This window comes from Myxocyprinus asiaticus, chromosome 4, assembly GCF_019703515.2.
Source record: "Myxocyprinus asiaticus isolate MX2 ecotype Aquarium Trade chromosome 4, UBuf_Myxa_2, whole genome shotgun sequence".
In the NCBI taxonomy this organism is placed as follows: Eukaryota; Metazoa; Chordata; class Actinopteri; order Cypriniformes; family Catostomidae; genus Myxocyprinus; species Myxocyprinus asiaticus.
This window is the reverse complement of record NC_059347.1, coordinates 59171522-59188058: the sequence shown is the minus strand read 5'-3', so window position 1 is coordinate 59188058 and position 16537 is coordinate 59171522. Positions and strand designations below refer to the sequence as shown.

Here is a 16537-nt window from a genome sequence, read left to right as displayed (position 1 = left end):
ATTACAGGATTAAGGCCCCATCATAGTACATAGACTGCATTTATCAGAGTTACAAATTACTTTCTCTTATCATCTGATCACGGCTGCATTTCTCCTCTAGTGCTCATAGAACTTAGTGTTGCCTTCGACACCATAGATCATGACATTCTCTTGGATAGACTTGAAAATTATGTTGGCATTTGTGGACAGGCATTAGCTTGGTTTAGGTCCTATCTCTCTGACCGCTACCACTTTGTCTGTGTAAATGAGGAACTGTTAGGTCAAATTAAAGTATGGAGTGCCACAGGGATCAATTTTAGGATCTCTGCTTTTCTCCCTATATGTTACGCTAGGAGACATTATCAGGAACCATGGAATTAGTTTTCACTGCTATGCTGATGATACCCAACTTTATATTTCTTCAAAACCTGATGAAATTTCACAATTAACTATAATAGAGTGTATAAATGATATCAAAAATTAGATGGCTAGAAATTTCCTTCTACTCAGTTCCGATAAAACAGAAGTGCTAATTATTGGAACAAAAACCTCAAAAAATAAGATGCTAAAATATAATCTGACTCTTGATGTACTGTAATGTCAACTTCGACAGCAAAAAAAATTAGGTGTTATATCTGATAGCAATCTAACCTTTGAAAAACTGCATTCTTCCACCTCAGAAATATTGCTAAGTTAGGACACATGCTATCTGTTTCTGATGCCGAAAAACTAATTCATGCATTCATGACCTCAAGACTAGATTATTGCAATGCATTTCTAGGTGGATGTCCTTCAGGTTTAATAAATAAACTTCAGTTGGTTCAAAATGCAGCAGCTAGAGTGCTAACTAGAACCAAGAAATATGATCATAACAGCCCCATTTTATTGGCATTACATGGCTACCTGTTAAGTTTCGTATTCATTTAAAAATTCTGTTAATTACTCACAAAGCTTTGAATAATTTAGCTCCAAAGTACTTAAGTGAACTTCTGTCAGGCTATACTCCATCACGGTCTTTATGATCGCAAAACTCCGGCCGAACAATACCGAGAATATCAAAATCCACAAAAGGAGGGAGATAATTTTCATATTTGGCTCCTAAACTTTGGAATAGTCTTCCTAGCAGTGTTCGGAACTCAGACACATTCTCTCAGTTTAAGTCTAGACTAAAGACTTATCTATTCAGCCAGGCATACACCTTTATCCCTCAGTTCACAGTTATGTTTCTTTAGTTAGGTCTGCCGGAACCGAAAACACTTCTCTTATTCTTTAACCCTGCTTTAAAATAAATGGCATCTATGCTAATTTTATTCTATTTCTTTCCCTGTCTATACCTCAGGATTATATCCTGAAAACATGGGATTCTTCATGAGCCTCTGTCTGAAGCATGGGCTCAGGATGGAGTTCACCAAAATTACCTGCTATAAGCTTCAAGCTAGACTGTGATGCTCCTCACTGAATGATACCTCTATCAACTTGGTCAAAGGAGGGACAATACTCTCTTAAAAAAACAAAAAAAAAAAAAAACTAACCTCTAACAAAAGCCATCATCAGCCGAAATCAAAGGACAATGTATCTACATGTATTTCCTCAGTTAATTCAGGATGAGTTCATACAAAATCATTTTGTTTAACCATTGACCCACAACACTTAGTTTACTAATTTTAACCACTAATAGTTCTAAACATAAATAACTAATATTGGCATAACATTCATTTTCTGTTATACCATAATTTCATGTACAGCTACTTCGAAACAACGCCTGTTGTGAAAAGTGCTATACATATAAATTTGACTTGACTTGAAATTAAGGTAGCCTATTTAATGAAGTGAAGACAACATAAAGTGTGCTTTATTATATGAAAATGAATGGTGTTATTTAGTCATTTAGAGCTAAATAAGATTCTATTCTATTTTTAGAGTCTAAAAACCATAAAATCCCATCTAATGGTTATTTGTGGAAAAAAAAGTGGTTTCAATGTTTATATCGATTTATAGAAAATGGTGGCGGACTTCCGCAAAAAATTACTCTTATGTTGGGATAAATGACAACTTATTTTAATAAAGTAAAAGTGACAGTAATGATTATATTGTTGCTGATATTTTAAAATGAGTATTTGCTGAATATAAGCAACTTATGTTTGGTTAAAAAAACATTTGAAAAAGCATTTTGAAATTACATGTATCAAATATGATACAACAGACTTTTGAGGTATATCTCTCAATCTCCCCTTTGTTTTCTACTGTTGTATTATCCGTTGTTTGGATTCTGCACCCTAATACCTGGTAAACTGGATGTGCGTGCCTTTGTTTGTATTTTTTGTATATCTCTCAATCGCTATTCCATTCCATTAATGCCCACTATATATATAAAAAAAAAAAGTTTTGAATAAAAAATCACAGAGCTTTGAAAATTCTGACATATACTTTTTATAAGGTATATTTAAAGTGTTAACTAATATTTCTGTGTATTTTCATATATGCAGCCTGCTCTGTCATTATAAAGATTTCATTATTTTCATTACAAGCTATTATGATGTCATCTTACCATAAGTTCCTGAGACCCAGCGAAAAAAGATTTGCTGTGTAACTTGTGATACATTTCAATCCATATTTATAGATCAAGGAGAGGAAGTTGTCATGGCCAAACTCTCAAACATTTGGTATCTCTGAAAAGCCCAGTGATCCTCTGAGAATACCCCAAGATTTACCACTATAGCATTTATGGGCTAAGAAAAACTTAAGTGACAACTGTACTTTACAAAAATGAATTGCTGTGCCTCAGGAGGATAATAACCTTTAAAGCCTAATGTATCAGATATGATACATAAAAAAATGAAATAAAAAAACATCAAATTTTTAAAAATATTTTGTCCAATGGTACTAAAAACAGTTTAATGTCAAAAAATTTGAATTTTCTGACAATTCTTTCATATGTCATGCATTACAGGGTTAAATATCTTTAAAAAAAATTAAGTATTACCATGGGTTTAAAAAAACCTGTGAACTGAGAAACTTTTATACATACATATATATATATATATATATATATATATATATATATATATATATATATATACAGGTGCATCTCAATAAATTAGAATGTTGTGGAAAAGTTCATTTATTTCAGTAATTCAACTCAAATTGTGAAACTCGTGTATTAAATAAATTCAATGCACACAGACTGAAGTAGTTTAAGTCTTTGGTTCTTTTAATTGTGATGATTTTGGCTCACATTTAACAAAAACCCACCAATTCACTATCTCAAAAAATTAGAATATGGTGACATGCCAATCTGTTAATCAACTCAAAACACCTGCAAAGGTTTCCTGAGCCTTCAAAATGGTCTCTCGGTTTGGTTCACTAGGCTACACAATCATGGGGAAGACTGCTGATCTGACAGTTGTCCAGAAGACAATCACTGACACCCTTCACAAGGAGGGTAAGCCACAAACATTCATTGCCAAAGAAGCTGGCTGTTCACAGAGTGCTGTATCCAAGCATGTTAACAGCAAGTTGAGTGGAAGGAAAAAGTGTGGAAGAAAAAGATGCACAACCAACCGAGAGAACCGCAGCCTTATGATTGTCAAGCAAAATCGATTCAAGAATTTGGGTGAACTTCACAAGGAATGGACTGAGGCTGGGGTCAAGGCATCAAGAGCCACCACACACACAGACATGTCAAGGAATTTGGCTACAGTTGTCGTATTCCTCTTGTTAAGCTACTCCTGAACCACAGACAACGTCAGAGGCGTCTTACCTGGGCTAAGGAGAAGAAGAACTGGACTGTTGCCCAGTGTTCCAAAGTCCTCTTTTCAGATGAGAGCAAGTTTTGTATTTCATTTGGAAACCAAGGTCCTAGAGTCTGGAGGAAGGGTGGAGAAGCTCATAGCCCAAGTTGCTTGAAGTCCAGTGTTAAGTTTCCACAGTCTGTGATGATTTGGGGTGCAGTGTCATCTGCTGGTGCTGGTCCATTGTGTTTTTTGAAAACCAAAGTCACTGCACCCGTTTACCAATAAATTTTGGAGCACTTCATGCTTCCTTCTGTTGACTAGCTTTTTAAAGATGCTGATTTCATTTTCCAGCAGGATTTGGCACCTGCCCACACTGCCAAAAGCACCAAAAGTTGGTTAAATGACCATGGTGTTGGTGTGCTTGACTGGCCAGCAAACTCACCAGACCTGAACCCCATAGAGAATCTATGGGGTATTGTCAAGAGGAAAATGAGAAACAAGAGACCAAAAAATGCAGATGAGCTGAAGGCCACTGTCAAAGAAACCTGGGCTTCCATACCACCTCAGCAGTGCCACAAACTGATCACCTCCATGCCATGCCGAATTGAGGCAGTAATTAAAGCAAAAGGAGCCCCTACCAAGTATTGAGTACATATACAGTAAATGAACATACTTTCCAGAAGACCAACAATTCACTAAAAATGTTTTTTTTATTGGTCTTATGATGTATTCTAATTTTTTGAGATAGTGAATTGGTGGGTTTTTGTTAAATGTGAGCCAAAATCATCACAATTAAAAGAACCAAAGACTTAAACTACTTCAGTCTGTGTGCACTGAATTTATTTAATACACGAGTTTCACAATTTGAGTTGAATTACTGAAATAAATGAACTTTTCCACGACATTCTAATTTATTGAGATGCACCTGTATATATATATATATATATATATATATATATATATATATATATATATAAAGCTATAAAACTGCTAAAATGATAGGACAGAAAAAAAAAAAAAACATGCATGACCAAAAAGTTCCTATTACCTTATGCAAAATGAAAAGCTGTCCACAGGGTTGGCTTCAAGTTCTTTGAAATCACAAGCCGCTTAACTTTCATGATAAAAATTATGATGTTTCATGTGCTTATGCACTCTTTCTCTATAAATACAATGTAAAGAACAAATGTAATTCAAGACATTTTCAAGCCTTCTAACACATAGAGTGATCTACCTATTACACCAATATGCCATTTCTCAAAGTGAATTCCTCATGAGCAATCAGAGCCTCTACACTTTTATCAATGGTAGTCTGATCTCATAAAGCAACTCATTAAAAACCTACAGTCTTATGTTGAATGAAACCTATCCATGTCAAATGAGATGGCTGCCAAAGTGATCCATTCCACAGCGAAGCCCCAGCGCTAATTCTGCATAATGAGAATTCCATTTGATACGGAAGACAATGGCAGTCTTGTGAAACGCTTCAAACAAAAACGTCCAATTCCAGCAGCCTGAATCTGCTAAATTACCACTGCAGATACGCAACTCTTTGCAGCTCAAACTGCATTATAGCTCGTACAAAACTCTTGACATAAAGACAACTGAAAAGCACACTGCTGATGTGGGAAAAAGAGACAGATTATGGGATGTAACAAGGCCCTTGTGCTTTCAACCCAACTTTTACACTCGAGCTGAGATCTGCTAAATAAACTTGACAGACACCATCAAAAACAAATGTCTCAAAGTTGGCTCCCTGCTGTGAGTCTTGAACGACCAACTGCTCAGGCTAAGCGGGCAACATCCAACTTCTCAGCAACTCCATCAAACCGTGTTCAACACACACTGATTTTAAAGTGATTCTTCACCCCAAAATGAAAGTTCTCTCCAAGTTCGGAAAGTGGATGCCGATTTATTCTTCAAAGCTCCAAAAAAGAATCATAAAAGTATCATTAAAGTAATCCATACAACTTGTGTGCTACATTCCAAGTCTTAAGTGGCCTTACGATAGCGTTCTGTTCACAGATAACCTATCATGAATTACGATTACAAAAATATATGGTTTGTCTATTATTTCCACGCAGTCTCTGATATTTGCATATGATTATTGATAGTTCTGTTGCTGTAATTGCAGAAGAGCTGTACACCAGCTATCAGCTTCACCTGCCAATAATCTGCTTTCTGCCTCGTTATATGATTGGAATCCACATGAGATCATTAAAACACACTGCTGTAACAACTTGTTTATGGTCGGAAGTAAAATATGTACACAAGATAATGTTTATTTTATAATGTTTACTATTCTGTATTTAGGCACTAATGCTAACAGCTAATGCTATTTGCGGCTAGCATCACAAGGCATGGTCTTGGAAAATGATTCATATAACTAAGAGTTTTAAAGTTATCATCCTCAAATTTGAAATACAACATTATCAGACTTGTGGCTTCGCACCATTATGTTTCTTTACATCAACAAGGACAGTGTCATATATTATTTAATTTTTTTATTTTTTTTCTCCCCTTTTCTCCCCAATTTGGAATGCCCAATTCCCAATGCGCATTAAATCTTCGTGGTGGCGTAGTGACTCGCCTCAGTCCGGGTAGCGGAGGGTGAATTTCAGTTGCCTCTGCATGTTCTTGCTGGTTGTTAAGCATTGCTAGGGTGTTCTGGCTGGTTGTTAAGTGTTGCTAGGGTGATCTGGCTGGTTGTTAAGTGTTGATAGGGTGTTCTGGCTGGTTGTTAAGTGTTGCTAGGGTGATCTGGCTGGTTGTTAAGTGTTGCTAGGGTATTCTGGTGCTAAGGTATTTGATGGATGGATACATTTATTGCACTTTTATATCTTTTTTGGAGCTTGTCAGCCCCCAGTCCCAGCTCAGAAATCCTAACATCTTTTGTGTTCCACAGATGAAAGAACGTCATACAGTTTGGAAAAACAAAACATGAGGGTTAGTGAATGATGACACAATTTTAAATTCTGGGTGAACTACTACTTAACTCTGCAGTCTCTGGCCTTTTGACATTTAAAATAAAGTGATATTCAGAAAGACACTGACATCTCTGTCACCTAGTTCCCCCTGACTGCTCTCGACAATTCCATCATCATCATATTCCCTGCCAGCGAGATTCCCAGTTTATGACCTTTATGATGATAAGAGCTGAGTATAGCGTCTGCACTCTGCACTGCCAGTCAGTCTGTGACCCAAATCTCTAATCTCAGTAATCCACTCTCACCCATGAACACGATAGGAGTTTGTCACGTAAAATGAGAATGTGGCTGAGTGGAATGCAGACCACAAACAGCCCAGGGGAGGTTATTCAGGGGGGTCGTGAATTACTCTAATCTGCAGGGTTCAAAAATGTCTGAACGCAATAATTCTTGTTAAAATATCCAGTTGCCAAGCCTGAATTAATTTCCAAACCACTAGAGGTTGTGCTTTCAAATGCAGTCTCTTCTACAACCGAAGGCAATGTGTCCATACTTGCACAACAATACTTTCAACAATTAGACAACGCAAGAAGACCGGGTGTACATGAGCTCTGATTTTAATGTCAAAACAAACAGACATGTGCACATTGAATAAGATATAAATATTTGTGTTAAAAAACAACAACAAAAAAACAATGGTTTTCAATTTAATTTTTCTGCAAAAGTAAAAAAAAAAAAAACATTTCACCAATCTTTGTCATTAAGCACACTATGCATTTTAAGGACCTATTGAGCTAAGATATTTTTCTATTTTTCTTCAGATGTGTTCTGCTGAAGAGAGAAAGCCATACACACCTGGGATATCCTGAGGGTAAATAAATAATGATAGAATTTTTGGGTGAACTATCACTTTAAGTATTTGCTATGAGTATTTATTTTTTGGTATGGTGTTGGAAAATTCTGTATGTATTTGTATTGTAGTCAATATTTCAGCCTGATCTCATGAAATTACGTGGTGTATTGCACATTTGTCTGCAGTTTCCTAGTGAAATGTCCAGCAGGGGGTGACAAAAGCGAGTGAAATGATGCTATAATCACACAAGGTTTGTATGGTGAATTTTAGATGGATGTTTTAATGAGTAAAACGTACTTCCCTAACCTAAAACTTTAGCTTAAACTTAACCAATAGTATCCTAAAAGATAAATGAGATATGAGCAAAACAGACATCTTACCCTTACTAACGCCTAAACCAAACCGATTGTGTTTTAAAAGCAAATTCAACACGAAAAGGATTTTTTTTTCTGAAGCAACCACATCATTTCATGTCGCTTCTACAATATAATGAAAGTGAATGATTACTGACACTAAGATTCTGCCTTATATCTCCTTTGTTTTGCATGGAAGATAGAAAGCCATTACAGTTTGCAAAAGCATTAGGGTAATGAGATGATGACAGAATTTTCATTTGGGGGAATTAGGCCAATATGTGCCCAAAATACAGTATTTATGTACATTATATTTGAACTATCTGGACATTAAAATTGCCTTTAAATCAATTTAAATCACCTTTATGTAAAATACGCTTGCAAAAGGACTTTATAGTATCAACTGAACATATGAAAGATTGTGCAAATAATTCTAATGAAGACATCTCCGGGGAAAAATCTGGACACTAATTGGATAAGCACTGAACCAACCAACTCCAGCACTATCTGCAACAGATTTTGATATTCTTATGACAGATGTCACAATCTTGGCTTGCCTTCAGCACACAACTATTGCCATTTTTTGCCTCTCATTTGCATGTACAGTATTTGAGCATTTCGCCATGTCACTAGCTTTCCGTCCACGTATTTGTATGTTCATTTTTGGATATCGCATAAAAACTGCTGGATGGAAACACCAAGACGCTAATAAAATCTCCAAAATACGCATTCAAATCTTATACGCTCACTTTCCCTAGATGTGCCAATTTTGTTCTTTTTAAAACATGGCATGGAAACGTGGCTTTATCCGCACATTGCTTTAGCGATATCATGGTTTTTTAACATAAATTGAATTTGCAACATTGATGGAAACAGCTAGAGTAGCAACTTTTTTCTTGCATCATGAAAACGCCATTGTCCTTATGTTCTAACCTCAGTTTGGACGATTCCAACACACTCTCACGGAGAAATCGTACGCATTTGTACGACTTGGCTAAACTGAATGAAACTGTGCGAGTTGGGTCGTACAAATTTGTACGACTTTTACAACAGCCAATCAGGTGACTCTCCCTCGTCTCCTTCTAAAAATTCTTCCGCCATACTTTCTCTTTCTGCTTCAAATCATGCACTGGGATTCAACAGTTAGGTTTAGATATGGGGTTTGGGTAAGGGCATAAAATTAAGAACCATGTGCACAACGTCTGTCACGCAGAACTTTACATCAACCAGTCTTACGAGTACATACGAACAAGCTCGTATACAATTTCATACGAATTAGCCACCTCGTACGAATTTGTACGACTTTTCATGAGATCGTGTTTACGATTCCTTTAAAGGCTCGGCAATCTTTGGATTTATCAAGCATTTTTAACTGCAAAATGTTTTAATATACTTCTAAATATATTTCTTTAGTTACTGTACATTATACTATCATATCGATAATTTAGATCCCCTAAACCAGGGGTGTCAAACTCAGTTTCAGCTAGGGCCACATTAGCGTTATGTGTGCCCTCAAAGGACCAGTTGAAATAACCAAAGCGATAACCAATAATATTGCATATTTTGTGCACTGAAATTCACATTTGACAGTAAGCATTGATTTTGAGTTTGGGATAGAGATGTAAATGATGATACTAACAGTAACATCTGTTAAAAAATAACATCATTTATATAAGGCCACAGTAGACTGAAATATTCAGACAGAGTGAATAAATTGGGTCTCCTTTAAAGATTCCTTTCATCAGGCTCCTTAATTAAGTTCAGTCATCTCTTGGAAATAATTAAGGAAAACAAAACCAGTTACATTTTCCTACAATCAGAGAGCATTAAAAGAGAACAGATTTTACACAGAAGGAAAACTGTTAGCTTGGTCCATAATAATCATGAAAATTGACAATTTTAACAATGGTATTTGTAATAAGCCCATGGTGACCACATTTAAAACCTTGCATGACTCCTCAATACCATGGTTAGTAACTATGGTTTATTTTTGTCATGAAAAACAGTAGTCTAAATACTTTTAGAAACTATGTCTACCAAAATATCATAGTTAATACAGTTAGTGCAGGTCAGAGTTCTTTTGGAGTGCTCACATAATGCACTGTTGCAATGTCAAATTAAACACAAAAACATGGTTTTCATGTCATATATTTGCTTAAAATGAGTAAAATTGTGATTAGAATTTAAAGTGCTCAATAATTGCAGTTATCTCAAATAATCATGGTTAGACCAAATGATTGGTGTCAGGCGATGCAATGGTCGCAACAGGTCTAATTATTAATATATCTGTGTTTTAAGTTTACAGTTTTATTGTAGGTCTACTATTTTAACCATACCAAAGTTTACTTGCATTGTCTGACGAAGACAATTTTAATATAAAAAATAAATAAATAAGGAAATTAAATTAGCTTCCACTGAACTCGTATTAGCCATTTCATGGGTTTTACCTCTTAAATGTATGGTATTTTTGTGTGTATTTATGACTTTTTCCTTGCTGACTGTATATTCAGTTATTATGCACTATATTATTTACAGGCAATTGCACTTCTACTGTCACTGACACAAATTACACAAGTATACTCTGATTTTTTGTGACTTTTCACTGCAAAACAACACAGTAAAACACTGCAAATGACATCGCAATTTATGAGAAAATCTGCAGCAAATTCCGTCATTTTGGGCCGCGATGATCAAGAAAAAGTGCCGTGAAATTCTGGTGGGGCTGTATGATACAGATATTTTTGAACACCTAACCCCTACCTGCAACTCAAACATTCAGAAAACTCACTTTGTGTCCCTTGGCAAACAAAACAATGAGCAAAAAAGCAATGAGTCAGTGATGACAGAATTTTAAGTTCATTTTATCTGGCTACCAACCCTGGAGTTCGCTAGTTCGCAAGTTGGAATCCCAGGGCATGCTGAGTGACTCCAGCCAGATCTCCTAAGCAACCAAATTGGCCCGGTTGCAAGGGAGGGTAGAGTCACATGGGGTAACCTCCTCGTGATCGCTATAATGTGGTTCGCTCTAGGTGGGGCGCGTGGTGAGTTGAGCGTGGATGCCGCGGTGGATGGCGTGAAGCCTCCACATGCGCTATGTCTCCGTGGCAACGCGCTCAACAAGCCACATGATAAGATGTGCTGGTTGATGGTCTCAGACGCGGAGGCAACTGGGATTCATCCTCCGCCACCCGGACTGAGGCGAATCACTACGCTACCACGAGGACTTAAAAGCACATTGGGAATTGGGCATTCCAAATTGGGAGAAAAAAGGGAAAAATAAAAAAAAAATAAATAAATAAAAAGTTAATTTTATCTACAAATGTAGCCTTGGGTTAAGTATTGAAATCCTCTGAAATGAGTTGAATACGACATCAGAGTGACATTTAAAATACAAAGTCTGACGGTTTGGTGATGCAGACAATGGACCAAAAAAGGTGTTTTGGTGCAATGGATGTCAAGATTTTCACTGAAATATGATTTAAATTTGGCCGTTTATTACCAAAACACATTATATGTCTTCAGAAGGCTTGGAATATGATGCATGGACAACTTTTATAATACTTTTCAGTGCTTTTTTTAAACTTTAAAGTGAGACAGCCTGTGATATTTATTAAAACATCTCCTTTTACTTTCCTCTCAAAGAACAGAAAGTCATAGAGATTTGGAATGACTTGAGGGGCTTCTGTGTAAATGCCCTCTTTGCATGGGAAATAGTGCATTTAAAGGTTCAGTATAGTTTGAATAACTGCCCCATACTTCAATAATTGACTCTTGGCAAACAATGTGCCACGCTGAAACAATTAAAGGCATAGTTCAACCACAAATTAAAGTTATAGATGAATAGGTGACGCTGCTGTGTACGTGTCATGTGCAGCTTAGTTTCACTGAGTAACCCTTATGGACTGGGTAGGAAGTTTTAAGTTATTGAAGGGTTACTCATTGAAACTAAGCTGCACATGACACGTACACAGCAGTGTCACCTATTCACCTATAACTTTAATTTTCGGTTGAACTATGCCTTTAATTGTTTAAATGACTGAGAATGATTGTGTTAAATACATCTTAAACATTGTCCCTATCTCTGTTTCCTTGAAAGCAGCACAAATAATGCAATGGTTGCTTATGGAGTAAAAATAGAAAGCTACGAGTCAGTTGAGTGTGTATGTAATGTTTGTGAGACAGCCTGTGCACACACATGAGAGCGAGAGAGTGATGTATGTAATGCAATCATTACTGACAGCAATGAGATTCCAATGAGACCGAAGGCAACTGTGTTTCCTGTGAACAGTTATCACTGTCAATGTAACAATGTGAGAAGCCACAGGACTGCAAATACAGCTCATCACTCAAAGGAATAGTTCTCCCCAAAAAATAAACGTGTGCATTTACTCACACTTATGTCGTTTTAAACCTATATGTTGTTATGTTCAGCACAACACAAAAGTAATACTTTTTGAAGAATCATAACGTGCAGCTATTTTCCCGCTTTTTGTCGGTCAGGCTCCAAAAAGGACAATGGACTTGTACATTATATTTCAGAAGAAGACTCCAAAAGATGATGTTAGGCAGAATGTTCGCCGTTTCTACAGAGCCCCTTAGAGGCGAAGGAGGGATTTTTTTTTTTTAATAGTTGCTTTCCCTCACAATCAATTAACCTTAGCTGAATTATGGTATTTGTAGTAAAACCACAGTAACCTGTGAAATTACCATGGTTTACAATAGTAACCATATTTAAGCCATGATATTTGTAGTGAAATCAAAGTAATAATACAGTAAAAAACAAAACTATAGGAATAAAAATAATAATTTTGTGGTTACTATGGTTTTACTACAAATACCTTAATGGTTACTGTAGTAAAAAAATGGTTAATTTGATCCAAATCATGATTCTGCCAAAAAACATGTTACTACAGTCTACAATATTACTATTATATATATATATATAAATAAAAGGTTTCTGCCGAAACATTACTGCAGTCCCGTCGTTACTACAATAATACATTAGTAAAACTATGGTTTCAAAAAAAAAAAAAAAAAAGAATGACTACTACAGTCATAGTTACTACAATTGTACTATAGTAAAACTATGGTTTCAAAAAAAAAAGAACGACTACTACAGTCATAGTTACTACAATTTTACTATAGTAAAACTGTGGTTTCGAGGAAAAAAAAAGAATGACTACTACAGTCATGGTTACTACAATTTTACTATAGTAAAACTATGGTTTCAAAAAAAAAAAGAACGACTACTACAGTCATGGTTACTACAATTTTACTATAGTAAAACTATGGTTTCAAAAAAAAAGAACGACTACTACAGTCATGGTTACTACAATTTTACTATAGTAAAACTATGGTTTCAAAAAAAAAGAACAACTACTACAGTCATGGTTACTACAATTTTACTATAGTAAAACTATGGTTTTAGAAAAAAAAGAACGACTACTACAGTCATGGTTACTACAATTTTACTATAGTAAAACTATGGTTTCGAGAAAAAAAAACGACTACTACAGTCATGGTTACTACAATTTTACTATAGTAAAACTATGGTTTCGAGAAAAAAAGAACGACTACTACAGTCATGGTTACTTTTTGAAACCATAGTTTTACTATAGTAAAATTGTAGTAACCATGACTGTAGTAGTCGTTTTTTTTCTCTCGAAACCATAGTTTTACTATAGTAAAACTATGGTTTCAAAAAAAAAAAAGAACGACTACTACAGTCATGGTTACTACAATTTTACTATAGTAAAACTATGGTTTCGAGAAAAAAGAACGACTACTACAGTCATGGTTACTACAATTTTACTATAGTAAAACTATGGTTTAACAATAAAAGAACGACTACTACAGTCATGGTTATTACCATAGTTTTACTATAGTAAAACTATGGTTTCAAAGAAAAAAAAAAAGAACGACTACTACAGTCATGGTTACTTTTTGAAACCATAGTTTTACTATAGTAAAACTATGGTATTCGATGACTATAATAATCGATTACTACAGTCATGGTTACTACAATTTTACTATAGTAAAACTATGGTTTCAAAAAAAAAAGAACGACTACTACAGTCATGGTTACTACAATTTTACTATAGTAAAACTATGGTTTCACACAAAAAATACTATGGTAATGGTTATTACAATATAACTATAAACAAACCATGGTTTTGCCTAAAAAAAAAACAAACAAAAAAAACATTAATACAGTTATGGTCACTAAAATATCACTATAGTAAACCCATGGTTTTGCCACAAAAAAAAGAAGCAAACAAATAAAATAAAATAAAAAAACATTACTACGGTAGTGGTTGGTTACAACAATATAACTATAATAAAAACCATGGTTTGGCAAAAAAAAAAAAAAAAAAAAAATCAAACAACAAAAAAAACAACTTAGTTACTAAAATCTACAATATTCTATATTAAAACCATGGTTATTTTATTGCTAGGGCACACAAAAACCTACATGTCATGTACCAAGCAGGGAAAGGTTTAAAGTAATTATCTTAAACAAACGAATTAACTAAACATATTTTACGATCAATACAGTACGATCTATTATTTTTACACAATCAGTGCTTTGTTCATCATAAGTAAGTTTTCAGTGTTTCGTTTATAACAAATATGTTTAATGTGTTGGCAGTGCGCCTATCTCAATTCCCTCTGAATTTAATGTGTAATTCAATCATGTGGCCACTTTGGTCCTGCACACAAATACAGTATGTCAGTAATTTATTGATTTATGCTAATGAATTATTTTATCAAACATTCTTTTTTTTTCATCTTTTTTATTTTCATTAATCTATTTTATTCCGTAATTTTAAACTCTATATAATTATATATTAGATCAACAAATAGGCCTATGTAGATTAATTTATATAAGTAGACATTTATAATTATGTTCTATTTAAATATAAATAAAATGAAAAATTAAATTATCATGGTCACATTGTATACATCTGCATAAAGTTCATAAAGTGTAAGACATTAACTGTATTAAATTATATGAGGTGTAATTTCACGATGCATGTGCCTGCATAAGTTAGATATGTCCTTACTCCAAAACACTAGATCTATGACCATTTTCAAGTAGAATACTTAAATTACGATGCTTTTGGGAAACAGCCCATAATTCTAAGATGATTCGTACGGTCATTTCTTGATATAATTGGACTTAGAATGCTTTGGGGAAACGAGGCTGACACAGACTGAAGTGACGAGCAAACATCTTAATGAAGCATATATTTTCCCGCCGGTGTCTGCATGCTAAAGTATGGCAACTGCCATACTCTGCCATATGCAAACGCCACCCCGTCCTCTATAAGGGGCTTCGTACTATTCACTTTCATTGCATCTTCATAATTTACATCTCTTTTTGTGTTCCACGTAAGAAAGAAAGTTTTAGAAGTTTAGAACGACATGAAGGGGAGTAAACAATGACAGCATTTTTATTTTTCGGGTGAAAGGTAATTGCTTTACAGCTCCAGCAAGGAGTTTCCACCATGCAAACCTGCACTAGTGCACACTGCAGTTCATAGAGCGTGCACACTTGAGTCTCTGGACGCCACTGCACGATGACGTATAGCCCAGAGCATCCCACACCACGTGACACAAGAAGACTATTTAATCACGCATCATTAGAGGTTAGTTGCACTTGCACTAGTAGGATGTCCCCAGCCCCTGGCCATGCATCGTTTGAGGTCGATAAATCCACGATTGCATTACATAACGTTAATAATAATTACATCAGCACATATAAAACAGTGCCAAGCATATGTCTGTTGCATGCAAAAAGTAAGTTGCATGCACAGGATAGTAGTTTCCAATGCGAATAAGAGACTTATATGGCTGGTGGTTGGACACCTATTGCAAGCTATCTATAAATAATAATTAAAACGCGATGCATAAAGCAGAATTCAGATTGTTAACTCGCCTAAAGGTTGTTCCTGACGCATTTGAGCAATGCATATATTAATGAAAGCCTCATGCGCAACTCCATCCACAAAGCATCAAATCATTTCCATATCATTTGCAATGCGCTAATGGTATCTGGCACATGTCAATGCGCTTAGTTTCAATGTCAATGTCTGGAAACCTGCGATCATCCGTCACGAGCGCTGCACAATTAGATCGGATGAGGCTCTTACCGTTTCAGTCCATCCGCCAAAAACATCAATATCCATCGTTTAAAGCGGTTAGGCTTTATAATGTGAAGAGAGTCTCATTTTAACGTGAAAACGCCTGTAGTAGTCCGCCTTATCGGTGGATCGTGTCGTCCTCCGCGCCTTTCGATGCGCATCCGTGGTGTTACTATGAGCGCTGCTCTCCTCAGCACCCGGCGTCCCAATGCGTCTACTGCGCGTTCAAAAGGGTGCGGAGCGAACGCGGCTAACACGCGTTTAAAGGGGCGTTGCAAAAGACCTTAACTTTTATGTATAATGTTTGTCATTGGAATAAAACATGTGAAACTCTTTTCCTTCCACGAATAACTTCATAAAAACAAGAAGGGGAGATCGGGATTGGTTGGATCAACGTTTATGAAAATGGTTATGATCCTCATAAATCATAAATTATTAATATTAATCATAAAATATAACTCTATCGGGCCAATTCGTGTTGAGTGGTGGTAGCTGTTTAAAATAAGCAATTTCATCTTTTCTGTTTGTTGCCTTGCTCATACTATTA

The 16537-nt window shown here is 35.5% G+C and overlaps 1 protein-coding gene across 5 annotated transcripts in view; it reads right to left on the bottom strand.

The window, feature by feature from the left end:
- Positions 1–16174, bottom strand: part of LOC127439996 (apical junction component 1 homolog) — a 39947-nt gene extending 23773 nt beyond the window's left edge. For all 5 annotated transcript variants that reach the window (XR_007897032.1, XR_007897033.1, XM_051696339.1 and 2 more), the window contains exon 1: positions 16000–16174. The gene's annotated coding sequence lies outside the window, so the exon portion shown is untranslated. The remainder of the gene's footprint in view (positions 1–15999) is intronic.
- Positions 16175–16537: the final 363 nt, after the last annotated feature.